This window comes from Mus musculus, chromosome 16 (assembly GCF_000001635.26).
Source record: "Mus musculus strain C57BL/6J chromosome 16, GRCm38.p6 C57BL/6J".
NCBI classification, from domain to species: domain Eukaryota; kingdom Metazoa; phylum Chordata; class Mammalia; order Rodentia; family Muridae; genus Mus; species Mus musculus.
This window is the reverse complement of record NC_000082.6, coordinates 25076402-25089222: the sequence shown is the minus strand read 5'-3', so window position 1 is coordinate 25089222 and position 12821 is coordinate 25076402. Positions and strand designations below refer to the sequence as shown.

At 42.2% G+C, this 12821-nt stretch overlaps 1 pseudogene; it reads right to left on the bottom strand.

The window, feature by feature from the left end:
- Positions 1-11659: 11659 nt before the first annotated feature.
- Positions 11660-12496, bottom strand: Gm52256 (annotated as a pseudogene).
- Positions 12497-12821: the final 325 nt, after the last annotated feature.

Below are 12821 nucleotides of genomic sequence, written 5' to 3'. Positions count from 1 at the left end.
CTTTAGTCAAGAACATTTATCAACACAGTTTATATTCCCGTCAGGGCCACTGCTATGAAATGGAAAACGGAGTCATGAACCTGAGTCTTGTCTCATGGTTACTTATTGTACAATAGAGACCACATTCACTCATTCCTCTTATGGTAGAGCTAATGAATTAAACCCTCACTGTTGCTTCTGGTGCCGAGAGTGCCAAGACAGTGTCCTCTCAACTCTCCACGATAGCAGGTCTATATTATTAGGCAGCACTTGAAGAAAACTCAGTATGTGACACTTGTTGGCCACAGGAAGACTCTATCTCTCAGAGTGGTGCATGCTGGCACAAGCCACTTTTGGGCTGGTCATCATGGCATAAGAAAGCTCTCAGGTACCACTGAGCCACAGTCCAGTGCCTCTTTCCCCTTGAGCCTTGTTTCTCCCAGTGTGGCTGAACTCAAACAGCAGCTGACGTGATTGGCAGCTAGTGAAGTCATCTGTCTGAACCATTTGGTTCTTAACTGGAGTGAGGAGGAGCAAGCAAAATAAACCTTGAGTTTTTTGGTTTTTTTTTTTAATTTTTCTTTTTATATTTGTGTTTTTTCAAAGAGAGCCAAGAAATCATTATTTTCCTTCCAGGTGCCCAATAGCTGAAAAGCCACTTTGGAGGGCGCCAGTGCCACCAGCTCAGTATTGTTGCTGCCTCACTGAAGGGTGGGTAGGGACTGGCAGTTAGACAGACCATGTTTTAATTGGCCTCCTCCTAGAAGCAGAAGGGCCAAATGTTTGCGGGATGCTTATTCAAGCCAGTTTCAGAGCAATAAAAGTGCATCTTTGATACGCAGAGTTTATGTTCTTCATAAAAATGCTAATTGCAGTCTCTGCTGAAAGCGGTGGTGAGAATGCCTTTCCCCTCAGGCTTTTTAATATGAATATAGCTGTACTGTGTAGGTGACCTTGTATTCATTAAGAGGTGGCTAAGCTTAAGTCCTTTGCAGCCCCCACACTAAGGGCTCTACCACTGTGATTCAAAAACATTCTCTTCATGGAAAACTGGAAAGCAATGTATTTGTTTCTTTTTTTTTTTCTTTTTAATCTCTTACTACAAACACACAGAGGGAGATTACAATATTTTTTCCTTCTGTGAGTATGTTTTTCCAAGGTCAGTTTGGAGGTTCTTCCTATTTGGCTGAGAAAAAAAACTGGAGCCCCAGTAACTAACTGTGTTCGCAGCCCTCTCTGTGGCTTGGAAACCTTCCCCACCTACAGATGCTACAAGACGTTGTTGATGTTTTTCCAGGACCCCACTGTTTGCTCTTCTGCTACAGACAAGGAAGACAGAGTGATGGGTGAGGTTTTATTTGTCCTGCAGGATGAGTCACAACACAAGTTTCCAACACAGTATTCTGGGGACTTTCTTTCCTTTGCTGACCTCACCCCCATCCCTTTTGACATTTGCGTCCTCAGGCGGGTTTCCATTCACCCGCTCCGACCATCCTCTCCCTCAAATCTCAAAATATAACAAGAACTCTTTTTAAAAATTCAGTTCCCCACAATTGTACTCAAGTTACTCTGGGAACGTGTTTAAAGGGCAAGGGTTTTGAAACACGATCAACAAAGTAATCAGTTCTGGATTACACTAAATAGCATCCTTCCAGACGGAGCCAAGCCTTAAGAGGAAAAACAGCTTCCTTCACCCCTCCCTCCATGAATGAGAATCTGTGCCTCAAAACCTTTTATTGAATATATCCCATTGATGCCTGTCTTTCCCATCGGGGAATATGCTGTCTTTCTCAGAATTGATTCTTTTTCGGTCCAGCTGTAGCCAGGTGTTGCTCAACACTTTGGTCTGTTCTCTGATGAAAAATGGCATCTCCACAGCAGGCGTTCCTAGGAATTCTGTGTATTTGGCTTTTTGTTTTAACTTTTAAGAGTAAGGTGAGAGAGCGGTAAATCTAAAGGAATTAGACCACAGCTGAATAAGACATCATACCCCTAAGCAGTTTCCTTCCTAATGTGGAAATCTACAGGTTCAGAATCTGATTTCTAGTGCTTGGGAAATGACTTACGTGGTAAAGTTCTTGCCAGGTCAGTGTGAGGATTCAAGTTAGTATCTGCAATGCCCATATAAAAATGGGGCCCTGCAGCACACATCTGTAACCTCAGTGCTGGGGAATTACAAATGGGTGAATCCTCAGAGTCCACGGACCAATGAGTTCAGTCCAATCAGTAAGCTCCAGGCTCAGGATGAGACTGTCTCAAAAGATAAAGTTGAGAGCTGCTGTGGAAGACACTCAACATTGATCTCTGGCCTTCACATGATCCTGGTGTTGGGGAGGGGAGGTACCTGCACACTCAGATGTATGCATGTGCACCACATACACAAACACACATAAAGAGAAACCTGGATTTCTGATGTTCCCGTTATCTTGTCTAGCTGCAGCATGTACAAAGCTCAGGGTTTTTGTTTTGTTTTGTTTTGTTGCTCTTTCCAATCTATAACCTGGACAAAGAGCATGAAGGACTAGGGAAGTGGTCCTTGTTATGGAACACTTTATATTACTCTGCTCTGTCATTCCAGATCACATAATAAATGTCTCTATGAAACCATCATATCTAGCCAGGGAGCCCAGGTGAATAGTAGTCTGTGGACTGCATCTTCAAGAGCAATGAGGAACATACAGCTCAATCATATTCAATACTGTGTATTAAAGAAAGCAGAGGATCCACTTCAAAGAAGATTTCTTCTCGTCCTCACTTTGGATGAAACAAGTCTAAAGTCACAGAAATCAAAAGTTCATTGGCAGTTGACTCGATATTGACTTTCGTGATGTTCTTCCAGAGGTATGAAGAATAAACAGTTACTTGATAGTTGGAAACAGAGGTCAGAGAACAAGCCAATAGATGTGTTAAGAAACCCTTCTATGTGGTGTTGAAAAATATCCCCAGCAGTGTTGACATCTGTATTAGTCAGGATGCCTTCTCACTAACCAAATAAAGTACAGCTAGGTATTGTGAGGTGAGAAACGAGAACTACAGAAAAGGAGAGCTATCTCAGGATATGGAGACAATAAATAGCATCATTCCAAGGAAAGTTGTCCCACTGAATATAGAAGAAGAATGAATACAACTGAGTGTCACCAATGCCAGGGATCCACCCCTAGAAGCACCATTAGATAACTTTATCACTGCAGGAAAAACAAGGTGTATGCTCATCAAACCAAAACAGCAACGAGGTCACTGGGTAGCATACACTTAGAGAGCTTCGGTAGTATCCACATACCATCATTGGCCAAAGTGTTGTTTTGTGACTCAATCTAAAAATAGATGATAGCTGTTAGTACATATCATTGAAGGATACTGATGGAATCTGAGAAGAAAGATAACATCATCCAAAACATCAGCAAGGTCTTGTGAGAGTCCGAAAGGAAAGAGAACTGAGACTTTCATTTTCTTCACTATGGTGACACTCAAAGTGGTCGTTTATCAGTAAACTCTTTGGCATGCTTCTTTTCTCATGAAAAAAAAAGGTGCAAATTCTTTAGCTACCTAGTCAATGTAGGAGCTGAGTACATGAGCACCTAGGTCAATGAATGTACAGCATCTAAAGAAGCGGTAATGATAGCTGGGATGTATACAGGAAATCATCATGAGGCATTAAAAGCAGCAACACTTGACAGTGACTTATATTGGGGGAGTATAGGAAATGGTGGAGCACAGAGAACAGATTGTGTACTTGTCTGGGAGAATGATGTAGATTTGAGTAATAATAGAAGACTCCATTCTTGGATCCAACACTGGACCCAAGTCCAGAAGAGATCTTGGTTCGCTTTCATCCTGTTGAATTAAGATTGAGGTACAAATTTTGTTTAAAGGATCTAGAAGACCTGAAAGTACAAAATGGGGCTTGGGAAAGAATACAAAGTTACAGAAAAAGATTTTATTATATCACCTTTGAGAGGCATCATGCAAAGCTCTGGGCAAGGATGAACATGCCCAAGATGGAGGGCAGAAAAGAAAAAAAAAAAAAAAAAAAAAACAGACTGTGCTTTGAGGAGGATGACAAAATGAGCGGTTCTCTGTCTGGGAACCATATCTTGATCTCCTGGTCTAGATAGCGAATCTCTTATTTGTCCAGATGACCCAGAAAATACTGAAGATCATTGTCCTGCCTGGAGAGAGGAGCCTTTAAATGCTAGCTGTATGCCAGCCATTAGCTAGAAACACCAGTTTTTGCATGAGACATCAACAGCTCAGGAGCAAAGTGGTTCAAATATTGCCACTCAGGCCGTATATTGCAAGCTTATGCTTTCGTCTGATGCTATTTAGTTTGTGATGGTGTTATTAAAATGAAAGGATTGTTTTTAATGAGCTGGGAGGGAATCCACTTAACCAAATTGTTCATAAACAGCATAAAACACATCAAGACTTTGCTCTACGCCCGTCTACCGATACAGGATCCTGCCGTTGCAAGAACCTTTTTATATAAACATTTACAAGAAGAATTTAATATTAAAAAAAAAGGAAAATGGTTTGGGGAGCCACCAGATGGAATAATACAAGAATAAACTTGAATGTTGTTAAAATTGACTTCGCCAACAACAAGGAGAATCTTCCAGTGCCTGGGAGTTGGGATGACAAAAGAATCCAGAGTTTGGAGTAAAGCAACTATTGTAGAGCTTCTCTGGGGACTCCTTTCCACTAACCTATAAAAACTAGATTTTTGTGTTTATTAAAAATTTCTAAGCCTAGTTTGCAATAAACTCCCAAATAATATTTGCAAATTGATTCATTACCCATCACTTCTCTCTCAACAATAAGTCTCTAGTCTCTTCCAAAGTCTTTAAAAAGATGTAGTGTAGGCACTGGGGACTTGTCACACAAAAAGAATTCCTTCTCCTGGGTTGTCCCCAGGCTAGCCATTTTGCACTCCATTTCTGAGGTTGCAGGGTCTACTTATGTCACTATGTGTTAGAGCCTGTATATTGCCCACCATTGTCATTTCTCCATCTGCCTTGCATATCCTAAGTACAAAGAAAGGCACATTAACAGAAATACCAATTATATAATGTTTTGAAATTGCTCTCCGGCCCTTCCCTCCACTCTCACTGGCTCCCCTATGCAACCTTCCAACTCAGAGCACATTTGAAGCAAACTTGGCTCACAATGCATTTTGCAAAGAAACCACAAAATAACATGATTGTAAAAATGTTAGCTGCAAAAGTAATAAATAAGGAAATAAATAAGTGCATAACCACAGAGCCTTGTCTGGCTCCTCCACTCCCTGACCACAGTGGCCCTCTGCTGTCTCTCCTCACTAGGGGACTGAATGAGAAGCCAAGAAAACAGGAACACACCTCTTCCTGGCTCAGGGCCCTCATAGGTGGAAGTTGTATTTCTGTCCTCACAAGACAGAAAGTTCTATACCAGAACTATCTAACAACAAACAAAGTAAAGAGGGTTGGCTCCTTGCCATCGTAGATTTAGACTATCATTTTGTAAGCCTAACAGGGTCAGGCTCTGTGCCTCAGTACTTCCATGAGATACCTCACTTTCCTCCTTAAAAACTCAAAGAATCAGACCTAATTTGTTCCCACTGTGTAGATGAAGACGGTGAAGCTTACAAAACAAACAGCAATTGTACTACATTTCGCAGATGCTGTGCAATTTCAGCAATTATAGGAATGTGAAGTAGAGAGTAAAGAAGAAACATACTATGCCTAGTCCCTGTCACTTTCTCACCACTACTTTCAAGTCTAGCTTAGATGCCTCGTTTTAAGAGATTTTGAGCCGGGAGATATGGGGAACATCTTTAATCCCAGCACTCAAGGAGGCTGAGCCAGGCATATCTCTGTGAGTTTGAGGGTAGTGTGGTCTACAAAGAGAATTCCAGTACAGCCAGGGCAAATCTGAGAAACTCTGTCTTGAAAAATCAAGGGGCAGAGGATAGAGGGAAAGAGAGAGAAAGGGAGGAGGAAGAGAGAGGGAAAGAAAGTCAGGAACTAATACTCTTAAGGCCTACACTGTAAGTTTGTCAGTTCTTAGCTTATTTTCTTGGAAATCTGAATATCCCAAAACCACTCGTCATCAGAAGATCTCTGGCTGAAAAATATTCTCCCAAGTGTGTAACTAATGTTGTTCAATAAAAGACAAAACAAGAGCCTGACATCTGGGCCTGGGACTCAACAATAGTGCAAAGGCACCGATTCAAGGCTAGTGGTCAATAGTATTTTATGTGCAGGATAGAACTTGAATATTAAAGATGGAAAAGAACCAATATGTGCAGATAGCAGAATTACATATGCTTCATCAGGGGCCCCTGTATTAACAAAGGTTAAAGGATACCCTATTTAGAGCATTTTATCTATTAGCAGTGACCCTTCTCTAGAATTGTACTATGCATATGGTCTTCTGAGTCCTTCAGAATAGCTTATTTTCCAGCAGAAGAAAAATGGATAGGGAGGAAGGGAGAGAGAGCTGGGGGAGAAAAAGAAAAGAGAAAGAGAAACCACTGAGTGGATAGGTGCATAGGAAAGCAAGGATGGGACAGCAGTTACGCCACGCATGGGTTAAGAAAACAGTTACTGCTTAATGTACAAAGCGTGTTAACATCAACGCATGTCTTTGGTTTTCATAACATCTGCATAAGTAAGGGTCATTTTCCCAATGAGAAAATAAAGACTTCTGAGAGATTGCAAGCTGACGTTTTCAAAGCTTCCAGTTTTTTATGGGAAGCCAAGACCAATACCCTAGTTCCCAGTCTCTGCCTCAGAGTTCCCAATGCCCTTCACCTCCAGATGCAGAGTTCCAGAGAAGAGACACATTGGAGCTCAGTGAGCCAGACTCAGTCCGGAGAGGAGGAGGGAGGAAGGACCATGAACGGAATACAGGCAACAGGAGATGGGAAAGTACACGGATCTGCAGGAGCCACTGAAAGTCAAATGAAAGTGCGCCTTCTCTGAAACACAGTAGTCCAAACACTGAAGTTCTGCGACTTTAACATAAGCATTATCTTAATTCAGTAGGGATGAAACTCTTTCTAAAACCGATTATGCATCTGTCAATATTCCAGAACAAAGTACAAAGAATCTAATTTAGCCTTTTAGAGAGACTAGACTGTCTCTATGCTGCACAGCATTCTAAAGGAATCAAAATTTAAAGGGCCACTGGGCTCACTCAGTGTTAAAGGAGTTGCTGTGATTTCATGGCCATTGGGAATTTGTAGAAGAGTTACTGCTTTGATTTGCTCTCTGCCTCCTCTTTCCTTAAAAAGCTTTGGGTTTCGTTCATCCTTAGCAGGCCTGTATACGGCCGCCTATCTACCCACTTCTAACATGCTGTTTGGGAACTTTATGTATCTGGTGGTAGCCAAGCAACCCAACTCTGAGTGCGGGACACCAATCGATTAGCACATGGGACACAGGTCTGAGCCCACTGTGTGGATTTGCTCACATCCTTTCCTGTCTGACAGATTCACCTGTGTTTTTTTTTTGTTTGTTTGTTTGTTTGTTTTGCTTTGTTTTGGTTTGGTTTAGTTTGGTTTTGGTTTTGGTTTTTTGTTTTTTCCAGTTCATGATCCTGAAGATCTAAATCAAATAAAAACTCTCCAGAAAATCTAGGAACACCAAGAAGGTCCCTAGGAACACCAAGAAGGTCCCTAGGAACACCAAGAAGGTCCCTTGCTCGAAACACTTCAGCAGATGAGCCCATGATGGGGGGACACCAGCACTGTCTCTCTTGGTTTGACACAGTGAAATCTTAAAGACAAAAATTGCACTTTACTTGACTTTCTGTGTCTATGCCTCAACCAAGACTTTGTTAATAGTAAGGTTAAAAATGCTGTCCTCAGGAACATTTGTTCTGGAAGGAGGCAAGTGGAGGAAGGAGAAAAAGGAGAAAAAGTTAATTAGAAGCCTGTTAAGAAGGTGGGGACAGGCACTAGGGAACTTGAATGCACATTGTTCCTCAGCCCCAACCATCTTCTCACAGCCAGTGCAGGCAGGATCCATTTCTGAGACTTCCCTCAAACTTCTCCCTGGATTCTGCCACAAAAAGCAGAGCTAAGACTCAGGCTCCAGCAGGGGACTCAGATGAGAACTCGCCACCCCCAAAGATGCCCCCCTGGAAAAGATACTAAAATTCAGGGAACCTGGTGCCTGAGGCCTGTGGGAGAAGAGAGCAGCCCAGCTGGCAGCAGACAATGTTCTCCTGTGGCTGCGGGCTCTGCCCCTTCCGGCTCCCGGCTGCCTGGCTCCATTGCGTGTCCCTGGATGAACCCTTGACAGGCCCTCCCGCTGCTAAACAGGTATTCAAATGAATGCATGTTTTATTTTTAAAAAGACTTTGTTTAAAAATATGGTCTCAGAAAGTTCTCTGTTCATCTGGCTCATCAATGCCAGGATAAGAAATTTTGCAGCCAGTTTGAAATCAACAACATCAAAGCAATTGAACATTAGTTGGACTCCCGATAGATGCCCAATGAATATCCCTGCTTTGGAAATTACCACACTTTTTCTTCTTTTAGATCTCTGGTTGAGTCATTGGCATGCCACACAGGACACAGATCGTCCCAATACATAGCAGCCCTGTCCCACTATGTCCCCCCTGCCGAATAGACACATAGCGTATCTAAATTTTCAAGCTTCGTATATGTGTACATGGGGTCATATATGTGAGAAGTATATGCACAAGTATGAGATGATTCCTGTGCACATATGGGCACACACACAAGGAGGTCTGAGATCAATATTGGATGTCGTCCCCCATCATATTGCACATTTACTTTCTGAGACACTGGCCCTGAAGTTCATAGTTCGGCTAAGTTAGTTGGCCAATGACCTTCATGGATCTATCTATCTATCTATCTCCACCTACCTCACATGGCTGGGTTATAGATACCCATGACCATGGCCAGCTTTAGACATATTTTCTGAGCATTTAACTCATGACTCCACTCCTGATCAGAAGGCAACTCACTAAGAGCTATCTCCCCAGACCCTAAACTTACTGTTTTGGTAATAATGGGAAACTGAACCCAGGGACTCATCCATTCTTGGCAAGCATTCTACCACAGAGCTACATTCTTAATTCTGTTTTAAGCTCTTGAACTTTTGGTTGACAGGGGTGCCAAGGTAGGGGAAACAGTTTGTATCTTGCCAGCACATTCTGGAAATAGTATCTCACTTTTCCTTTAGGAAACCATTCCATCCATTCTCAATCGATGTAGTTTAAGAGGGAATGACTTTGATCTTTTGGCCTTCAACAATGGTGTGGATCCAGGCTGGCTTATTAGCACATACAAATAGCCTCATAGCCACATAGCCAACAGATGGAGTTCAGTCCACGGAGAGTTAATTATAAGACATTTATCAAAGTTACTTTGGCAAACACACACATTTTTTTATGATGTTTACCAAACTGATACCCTAAGCCTGAGACTGCTGCAAGACCCTGGGAAAGGGGGCAAGTTTAATAAAGCAGTTAATGCAGAAGAAAACCTGCTAACAAAGAAGCATACTTCTGACCTCTTATTTGATACATGTTGCCCAGAAGGCTTTTCATGTAGCCAAGCTGGCACAGGACTTACCGTAACTGAAATCAACAGAATCCTGATGAACAAATTATCAAAATCAAATGTAATGTAAAATCTCTACTTTAGTGTTTTACAGTTTGCAAAGTGCATCCATAGACAATGACTGTTTAAAAAAAAAAACATAAAAGTTCCAAGAAGTCTCATCATCATGCTCAGTATTTCATACATGCTTTAGTGATGGCTGGTCAACTAATGTCAGATGGTCAACGGGTACCTGAGCCAATCCTGAAATCTCAGATTCTTACTCTGAGTCTAATGATACCATTTTATTTGAGGAGTTATCAATCCAGTACAAAAGACAAGCTAAGCCCATGTCTAAACTTAGCCCAGACAGGCAGTTCATACAAGGGTAGTGTGTGTCCGTGAAACTGATAGCTGCCCGCAATAGATGATTTGTGAGTCAAGGCCTGCTGAGGCTTGGCCAGCATTAGGAAAGCATATGAGGAGAGGTTGCATTTTGAAGTTCCCTTAGGAGACTGTAAAGCATTTTTGCATCTCATTTCTGGAAAGGCTTTAAAAAAAAAATTCAATGACAGAGCCTGGAGAAATAGCTCAGTGGTTAAGGGCACTGACTGCTCTTCCAGAGAACCCAAGTTCAATTCCTAGCACCCACGTGGCCACCCACAGTTATCTGTAACTCCAGTTCCTAGGGACCTATTGCCCTCTCCTGGCATCCTCAGGCAACAAGCATGCACATGATGCACAGGCATACACTTGGGCAAAACACTCCTACACATAATATAATAAATAATTATGTTAAACCTTTTGGAAAAATCCAAGGATAATCTCTTCTCCTTTTTTATCCAAATAAAGGAAACAGAATGGGTACAGAAATGGGCTTGCCATAACTACTGGTTATTAATTAATTATATGCTGTGTGCCGGAATGCTGACATTCACCATTGCTGACACTCACAGCAGCCTCATAAGCTATGTGTTATCTTCATTTCTGAGGTCTAGAAAATAAAGTTTAGATTTTCTTTCTTTTGGTTCCTTTCTATAGGCTATCCTCATGTTTCCGAACCTCTTCTTGTTCAACCAGTTAAGGAGAGACCACTTGTCTCCTCAGATGCCTCTGAGGCCCCTGCCTTTGCCCACTGTGTTCTCTTCCTCTTCTTAAACACTCTGTTCATTTAGTCTTAGAAAACTTTTTTCTGCCTGCCTCCAATGTCTGTGAGTTCCTTGATAAACCAGAGCAGATAAGAAGAAAGGAATAGGAAAATATAGAGGCCTTCAGGTTGCTTTTTTGTTTTTTGTTTCCCAAGGCAGTGGATTTACTTTCTGTGGTATCTCAATGCTTAATATATGACATCAGTTTTGACTTAGACGTGTGACCACAGTTATAAAGAAGACGAGGAAGGTGCAAAAGAACAAAAGGCCAAGCAAGCTAAGCCAAGCTAAGCTGTAGCTCAAGAGCCAGAGCCAGGGTACAGCCAGGCTGTTTTGTGATCTACAATCTACTCGGCGGAAGTCATCAGAGGGACTGACCAAGGAGGGCAGGTGGAATTATTGTGAGAAGTGCTTTCCTTTTCAGAGACCAGAGAGGCTCTATGCAGCTGAGCACTGATTGAATTATATTTCAGTGTCTAGTGTTCCTAAATGACGTGAGTTGAGACTGGCATGGTTTCTTGTTCCCATCGTCAGAGCAGGGACTGGTCAGATCAATTTCACTCTCGTGAAGCAAGCCCAGCACAATGAAGGCACATTTCTCATGCTAGGAATATTAGGATCTCAAAACACAGTAAGGCTGAGCTGCTTGCTAGCTTCACAGAGATTTCACTTCACAGGCGGTAAGCTTTTCATAGTCTACTATAAGAAACATTGTTTATTGGAGACTGCCTCCTAGTTTTATTGCTTGCAGTCAAGGCAACCAGGCCATCTCACAGCTTGTGTTCTATCATCACCATCAAAATTCTGGTTGGGTTAGCCTTGAACCTGTTCTCAGAGGCAGAAGAACAGTAAGCAGAAGACCCAAGTTCCTGTCCCAGCACTTTTCTGTACCTCCTCCTCCTCCTCCTTCTCCTTTTTCCTTTTTCTCCCTCTTTTGGGCAAAGGCTTTTTATTAAGTATTTTTTACAAATACACTGGAGAATTATGCAGTGCTGTCTATATTGAATACAATCCTGAGCCACAAGTCTGCACACACATTTGCAACTGGACCTGTGATAGCAGAACCTTTCTTTGTTTATTTTTTTATTAGATATTATCTTTATTTACATTTCAAATGTTATCCCCTTTCCTAGTTTCCTCTCCGAAAATCCCCTATCCCCCTCCCCCTTCTCCCTGCTCCCCAACCCACCCACTCCCACTTCCTGGGCCTGGCATTCCCCTGTAGTGGGGCATAGAACCTTCCCAAGACAAAGGGCCTCTCCTCCCATTGATGACCGACTAGGCCATCCTATGCTATATATACAGCTAGAGACACAAGTTCCATCATGTTTTTTTTTTTTTTTAAATTGGTGTTTTAGTCCCAGGGAGCTCTGGTGTTACTGGTTAGTTCATATTGTTGGTCCTCCTATATGGCTGCAAACACCTTCAGCTCCTTGTGTTCTTTCTCTAGCTCCTTCACAGGGGACCCTGTGCTCCATCCAATGGCTTACTGTGAGCATCCACTTCTGTGTTTGCCAGGCACTGGCAGAGCCTCTCAGGAGACAGCTATATCAGATCTGTGAAAGCAGAACTTTTCTTCTTGCCTGTAGTGTTGACTATGACCCCTGTGTTTCCTTCAAAATAAACAACCAACCTTTTCTTCAATATGACTTTTGTTGTGGAATTATCACTGCTCGGTGGACCTTTTCTCTTAGTTCTGGTTTGCCATGCCATCACCATGTCACCTGCCCCAGCAGCAGGAAGTCACAACTCCTACCAGAAGACCCAGGGAAATCCAGAGTTTTGCTTCTGAGGACCCACCACAAGCTCATTTCGACATCTTGAGTGCCCAGAAAGAGTCAGAAAAGACAGACATTTTCTTCTTATTGAAAAAGACACACCATAGAAAGAGACCCCAAAATTGCAATTCCAAACCTTACAATTCATGCTCTTCATTTCTTTAACTGTTGGGAGTCATTGCCTCAGCATAAGCATCTTCTGGGAAGAAAGTGTCTTTTATGTCCCTTCACTATCACACTGAGTAAGAATGATGTATTCAATGCTCCAGATGCCAGAGACAGGAAGGTGATGGTGATAAATACCCAATATTCCTTGGGCAATTTTCCATATACCATATTTGATATACTCTACATTTCCAATCTTTT